Raw genomic sequence first — 6939 nt, 5'->3', positions numbered from 1 at the left:
ACGAATTTATCAAAATACTCCATGAAGACCGAGTTCATTAACCGAGAGAAGGTGGCCGGGGCATTGGTTAAACCGAAGGACATAACGGTGTACTCGTATTGGCCATAACGAGTAACAAAGGCCATTTTGGGAATGTCCCCGTTTCTGATTTTGATTTGATGGTAGCCCAACCTCAAATCCATCTTGGAAAAGACCGAGGATCCAGCAAGCTGATCATACAAATCGTTGATCCTGGGAAGCGGATACTTGTTCTTGATGGTGACCAAGTTGACAGGTCGGTAATCTACAACCATCTGATCCGTTCCATCCTTCTTCTTGACGAAGAGGACAGGGCAAGCCCAAGGAGAGGAACTAGGACTGATGAAACCCTTTTTCAAGGACTCATCGAGTTGGTTCTTAAGCTCGACTAGTTCTAAGGGTGCCATCTTATAGGGTCTTCTAGAAATTGGAACGGTTCTTGGAACAAGGTCTATCACAAACTCGACATCCCTGTCAGGTGGAACACCTGGCAGTTCTTCGGGAAAGACATCCGGAAAGTCTCAGACTACCAGAATATCCCTAAGGTCTGGAAGGGGGTTGGCATTTAGGGAGTAAAGCTGGCGCTGGGCCACTCGAGTTAAGACATTGAATATCTTGCCCGATGGGTGAGTAAGTTGAACGGTTCTAGTGGCACAATCAATCTTAGCGTAATGAGCTGACATCCAGTCCATACCCAAGATGATGTTTATGTCCGAGGACTTGAGAGCTATTAAGGATGCAAGGAAGACAAGTCTATCGACAAGAATTGTGTTCCCATGGCTTACTCTAGAAGTTTGCCATCTAGAGCGAGGGGTTTGAATTTCCATGGTAGTGGGCATGTCACAGAATGTTGTGTTATGCAATCGAGCATAGCTCTCATATATGAATGAATGAGATGCTCCAGTACCGAAAAGAACAGATGCCGGATGGCAATTAAAAAGGAGCGTACCAAGGACGACGTGAGGATCCTCATGAGCCTCCTCGGCTGAGACATAGTTGACATGGCCACGTGCAGTGGTGACCGGCTTGGCGTAGATTGTCTTTCCCACTAGCTTACCACGACCAACGGACTTTCCAGACTGATTGGGGTTGTTGTTCTAGGGACACTCTCGACTATAGTGACCCGGCTCTCCACACTTGAAACATGTCACAACATTGGGGCATGGAGCAGCATTAGCAGCGGGGCTACCATAGGGCTTGGGCGGTGCAAACTGCTGGTTGGGACGAGGCACCTCAAAGGATGGCCTCGGAATGAACTTGGGTGGCAGTGCCGTGCTTGGAATCCACACCCGGCGCTTCTGAGATCCAGAGCCGGATGAAGAGCCAAAATCACAAGAGTGCTTGTGTGAAGCGTCATAGTCAGACTAGCATGTCTCAGCACCGATGGCTTTATTGACCAACTTCTGAAAGGAGGTGCACTCGTGCAGACGAAGATCGCGATGAAGCTCAGGGCTAAGTCCCTTGCGGAACCTTGCCTGCTTCTTAGCGTCGGTGGATACCTCGTCAGGAGAATATCGTGCCAGATTCCCAAATTCACGACTATATGCATCCACAGTCAGTCTTCCTTGGGTGAAATTGCAGAACTCTTCCCTCTTGCGATCTATGAGACCTTCCGAGATGTGATGCTCACGGAAAGCCTCACTGAATTCAGCCCAAGTAGTGATTTGGCCGACCGGGCGCATAGCTTCAAAATTTTCCCACCAAAGACTAGCAGGGCCTTTGAGATGATAGGCAGCATAAGTAACCTTATCAGCTTCGGCTACATTGGCAGAACGTAGCTTGTGGGTGATGATGTGAAGCCAGTCATCCGCATCGAGGGGCTCGGCGGAATGGTTAAACTTTGGTGGGTACAACTTGATGAAGTCATTGATTGACACCAAGTCATTTCGCTGATGGCGTGTAGTGTTCTGCTCAATCCGCTCCAGCAAGTGGTTAGTCTCACACTTGTTTCTTTCCGCCTCCAGCATCACTTCAGCCAGAGAAGGCGGGTGAGGCAGATTTTCACCCCTAACTGCACTGGCTTCCCCCTGCTCCGGGGCAGCAGGGTTGCTGCGGGTGTTGACCATCCTAGGAGAAAACAAGACAATGGTTTAGATAAGGATGGCACAACTTAGCAAGGAAGTGCAGAATGTAATGGATAACACTGAATGTAGAGATGTTCATCCGTATGTCATGGTAATATAGAACTGCCATATATATACCAACGGTCATACACACCAAACATAGTTTAGTACAAGCCCAGGCTACAGTACAACTATGATAAAAGACGTTACATCTCATCGGAGGCATTCCAAGCTCCTATACATTATTTGTCTACACCTCCGGAATTGATTACACACTAAGTCATATTCCACAAGTCACGCAGGACAGTGGAGATACAACTATTACAATACTAGTGATACTACTACTAACTCAGACAGCTCCGTAGTAGTTCTCATAGAAATCACCTCCATAGCCTGGAAGTTCAATGTGATCATCCAGGAATAGACGGTCCTGAGGAGCTTGTGGACCAAAGGGGCTAGGATGAGGTATTGGACCAACAAACGGTGGCCTGCCACTAGTAGAAAACAGGGCTTTGGTCCAGGCTGGGTCAGCCCATTAGTCCCGGTTCAGTCCAGAATTGGAACCAATGTGGGCATTGGTCCCGGTTCGTGAGCCCAGGGGGCCGGCCGGGCCACGTGGGCCATTGGTCCTGGTTCATCTGGACCTTTTGGTCCCGGTTGGTGGGATGAACCGGGACCAATGGGCCTCGCTCCTGGCCCACCACCATTGGTCCCGGTTGGTGGCTTGAACCGGGACCAAAGGCTCCCCTTTAGTCCCGGTTCATGTCACCAACCGGGACCAATGAGGTGCCTATATATACCCCTCGCTCGCGAGCAGAGCACCCCAGTGCTCTGTTTTTCTCTGGCCGAGGGGGAGAGGGCTTGGTGGTGCTCTAGCTCACCTCCTATGCACACAAGGTGTTCGATGGAATGCCCGAGCCACACTACTTAAGCTTTCTCCTCTCCAAGCTCGACCTCCAAGCTCCATTTTCCATAATATTTGTCTAGGTTTAGCGGTCCGTCACGCCCCGTCCCCGTCTTCACCGCCATCGATCACCCACGCCGGGCTCATCGCCGGCACCACCGTGGTGAGCCTCTTGTTCTTATCTTCTTTCTGAAAGGAAAAATATTCTTACTTGTATGTTTACATAGATACTTGTATTATTTTCTTACTATTATTATTGCATCTTATATAGTGCGATGGTTTTGGTATCCGCCCCCGTCGGCCCTCGTCCTGTCTATGATTCGGATGTGATATATATATATTATCTTTATAACTATTGGTTCATTTATTGTTTATGAAAATTATGCCGACCAACGTGACATATATTTTATTTATGTAGGATGTATGTGAATCGGAAATGCCAACTGACCCTATTGTTGAGAGGTTAAATTTAGTTGAAGAAGAAAACAATTTGTTGAAGGAAAAAATAAAAAAAATTGAGGACGAGAAGATGATATTGGAGTTGCATGTTGCGGATGTCGTCAATGATCACAAGATCGAGATGGATGCAATGTGCTTGAAGATTAGAAAGATTAGAAAATATGCCATTCATACCGAGGCTTGGTATCATTATGCCGTTGGATCAATTGTTACCTTGGTTGCGATTATGATTGCATTTGTTTTCGCATTGAAATGTTTTACATAGTTTCAATGTATGGTTTAATTAATTAGATGCTCTCGAGAGCTATATGATGTTAGATGAGAACTATGTATGCACTTTGGTTTTAATGTGATGATGAACTTCTATTAATTTGGACACTTAATTATATATAATGCACGCAGATGAACCGGTAATGGATGTACAGTGACAGACACACCTGCGAGTACATTAAGGGCGTGCATGAGTTTCTCGATGCGGCTGAGGCAAACAAGGAGAATGGTTTTATGTGTTGTCCATGCACTGAATGTGGGAATACGAGGTCTTACTCTAACCGGAAAATCCTTCACTCCCACCTGCTTTACAAGGGTTTCATGCCACACTATAATGTTTGGACGAGGCACGGAGAAATAGGGGTTATGATGGAAGACGGCGAAGAAGAAGAGTACGATGACAACTATGTGCCCCCTGAATACGGTGATGCTACAACGGGGGGAGCTGGTGAAGATCAAGAGGAACCAGACGATGTGCCCAATGATGCTGCAACGGGTGAAGCTGCTGAAGATCAAGAGGAACCAGACGATATGCCTGATGATGATGATCTCCGCCGGGTCATTGTCGATGCAAGGACGCAATGCGAAAGTCAAAAGGAGAAGCTGAAGTTCGATCGCATGTTAGAGGATCACAAAAAAGGGTTATACCCCAATTGCGAAGATGGCAACACAAAGCTCGGTACCGTACTGGAATTGTTGCAGTGGAAGGCAGAGAATGTTGTGGCTGACAAAGGATTTGAGAAGCTACTGAAAATATTGAATAAGAAGCTTCCAAAGGATAACGAATTGCCCGATAGTACATACGCAGCAAAGAAGGTCGTATGCCCTCTAGGATTGGAGGTGGAGAAGATACATGCATGCCCTAATGACTGCATCATCTACCGTGGTGCATACAAGGATCTGAACGCATGCCCGGTATGCGGTGCATTGCGGTATAAGATCAGACGAGATAACCCTGGTGATGGTGACGGCGAGCCCCCCAGGAAGAGGGTTCCTGCGAAGGTGATGTGGCATGCTCCTATAATACCACGGTTGAAACGTCTGTTCAGAAACGAAGAGCATGCCAAGTTGATGCGATGGCACAGTGAGAATTGAAAGAAAGATGGGAAGTTGAGAGCACCCGCTGACGGGTCGCAGTGGAGAAAATTTGAGAGAAAGTACTGGGATGAGTTTGCAAAGGACCCAAGGAATGTATGGTTTGCTTTAAGCGCGGATGGCATTAATCCTTTCGGGGAGCAGAGCAGCAATCATAGCACCTGGCCCGTGACTCTATGTATGTATAACCTTCCTCCATGGATGTGCATGAAGCGGAAGTTCATTATGATGCCAGTTCTCATCCAAGGCCCTAAGCAACCCGGCAACAAAATTGAAGTGTACCTAGGGCCATTAGTTGAAGAACTTTTACAGCTGTGGAATGGAAACGGTGTACGTACGTGGGATGAGCATAGACAGGAGGAATTTAACCTTAAGGCATTGTTGTTCATGACCATCAAAGATTGGCCCGCTCTCAGTAACCTTTCAGGACAGACAAACAAAGGATACCACGCATGCACGCACTGTTTGGATGACACTGAAAGTATATACCTGGACAAATGCAGGAAGAATGTGTACCTGGGCCATCGTTGATTTCTTCCGACCAACCATCAATGTCGAAAGAAAGGCAAGCATTTCAAAGGCGAGGCAGATCACCGGAAGAAGCCCGCAATGCGTACCGGTGATCACGTACTTGCTATGATCAATGATTTACACTACACAATCTTTGGAAAGGGTCCCGGTGGACTAGCTGTTCCGAATGACGCTGAGGGACACGCACCCATGTGGAAGAAGAAATCTATATTTTGGGACCTACCCTGCTGGAAAGACCTAGAGGTCCGCTCTTCAATCGACGTGATGCACGTGACGAAGAACCTTTGCGTGAACCTGCTAGGCTTCTTGGGCGTCTATGGTAAGACAAAAGATACACCTGAGGCACAGGAGGACCTGCAATATTTGCACGAAAAAGACGGCATGCCTCCGAAGCAGTATAAAGGTCCTGCCAGCTACGCTCTTATGAAAGAAGAGAAAGAAATCTTCTTTGAATGCCTGCTCAGTATGAAGGTCACGATTGGCTTCTCATCGAATATAAAGGGAATAATAAATATGCCAGAGAAAAAGTTTCAGAACCTGAAGTCTCATGACTGCCACGTGATTATGACGCAACTGCTTCCGGTTGCATTGAGGGGGCTTCTACGAGAAAACGTCCGATTAGCCATTGTGAAGCTATGTGCATTCCTCAATGCAATCTCTCAGAAGGTGATCGATCCAGAAATCGTACCAAGGCTAAGGAGTGATGTGGCGCAATGTCTTGTCAGTTTCGAGCTGGTGTTCCCACCATCCTTCTTCAATATCATGACGCACGTCCTAGTTCATCTAGTCGACGAGATTGTCATCCTAGGGCCCGTATTTCTACACAATATGTTCCCCTTTGAGAGGTTCATGGGAGTCCTAAAGAAATATGTCCGTAACCGCGCTATGCCAGAAGGAAGCATCTCCATGGGCCATCAAACAGAGGATGTTATCGGGTTTTGTGTTGACTTCATTCCTGGCCTTAAGAAGATAGGTCTCCCTAAATTGTGGTATGAGGGGAGACTGACTGGAAAAGGCACTCTTGGAAGAGACTCAATAATATGCAGGGACGGATATTCTTGGTCTCAAGCACACTACACAGTTCTACAGAACTCTACCTTGGTGACCCCGTATGTTGATGAACACAAGAACAGTTTGCGCTCCAAACACCCAGAGCAGTGCGACGACTGGATTACATGTGAACACATCAGGACTTACAGTAGTTGGTTGGAAACACGTCTCAGAGGTGACAACACTGTTTGTGATGAGTTGTACTTGCTGTCCAGGGGACCATCTTTGACTGTATTGACTTACAAAGGATACGAGATAAATGGGAATACATTCTACACGATCGCCCAAGATCAAAAGAGCACCAACCAAAACAGCGGTGTCCGCTTTGATGCAGCAACCGAGAGCGGAAAGGACACATATTATGGTTACATAGTGGACATATGGGAACTTGACTATGGACCTGATTTTAAGGTCCCTTTGTTTAAGTGAAAATGGGTCAATCTGTCAGGCGGCGGGGTACAGGTAGACCCACAGTACGGAATGACAACAGTGGATCTGAAAAATCTTGGGTACACTGACGAACCGTTCGTCCTAGCCAATGATGTGGCA

The sequence above is a fragment of the Triticum aestivum genome, chromosome 1A (assembly GCF_018294505.1).
Source record: "Triticum aestivum cultivar Chinese Spring chromosome 1A, IWGSC CS RefSeq v2.1, whole genome shotgun sequence".
NCBI lineage: Eukaryota > Viridiplantae > Streptophyta > Magnoliopsida > Poales > Poaceae > Triticum > Triticum aestivum.
Note: the sequence above shows the minus strand (reverse complement) of the source record.